We start from the raw sequence: 576 nt of genomic DNA, 5'->3' as shown, positions 1-576 counted from the left end.
AAATTCATAAAGCGGAAGGGAAACCTTGTAACTCAAACACAGTTTCGGTACCTAATGTCTGTAATTTCGGGTCCTGCTTCTTCAATTGATCAATGACAACCGCAGTCTCCGGCTTGACGCGAGAGGAAGCTCACAGCCGGCGCTCCCGGACCATTTCCCTAGCAACCGGAGGAGAAAGGCGGCTCACACACTCGCGTGCCCCGGCGCCCTCCCAGAACGTGCCCCGGCCGGGTGGCGTGGCAGCAGCCCGGCATCTTCCCGCGGCTCCGTCAGCAGCCAAAAGGAGAAGCGTCCATCGGAAAATGGCATATTACAAATTTTGCTTTGGGAAGCAGAGCTCGGTTCAGACCATTGTCAAAGGGAGGAGAGGGGGAGGCGGCTCTTAAAGCAGTAGCGGCCCCTTTGCCGGAGCAGCCTCGGCTCCCCGCGTGCAGCTGAGGACCCGGGGCGCGGAGCCGGGAGCTGGGGACTGGGTTTGACTCCCAGAAACTTAACCGAGCGGCGCCCCTCCCCCACCCCCACCCCAGCCACCTTCCTTCCCCTTTCCAGGCCGCGCGCAGGGGGGGTCCCTCCAAA

The 576-nt window shown here is 61.5% G+C and overlaps 1 protein-coding gene across 5 annotated transcripts in view; it reads right to left on the bottom strand.

Moving 5' to 3' along the window:
• Positions 1-280, bottom strand: part of PPFIA2 (PPFI scaffold protein A2) — a 471,655-nt gene extending 471,375 nt beyond the window's left edge. For all 5 annotated transcript variants that reach the window (XR_013336610.1, XM_077770196.1, XM_077770197.1 and 2 more), the window contains exon 1: positions 52-280. The gene's annotated coding sequence lies outside the window, so the exon portion shown is untranslated. The remainder of the gene's footprint in view (positions 1-51) is intronic.
• Positions 281-576: the final 296 nt, after the last annotated feature.

The sequence above is a fragment of the Crocuta crocuta genome, unplaced genomic scaffold, assembly GCF_008692635.1.
Source record: "Crocuta crocuta isolate KB4526 unplaced genomic scaffold, BGI_CrCroc_1.0 scaffold317, whole genome shotgun sequence".
NCBI classification, from domain to species: Eukaryota; Metazoa; Chordata; class Mammalia; order Carnivora; family Hyaenidae; genus Crocuta; species Crocuta crocuta.
Note: the sequence above shows the minus strand (reverse complement) of the source record. Positions and strands in the feature narration are given on the sequence as shown.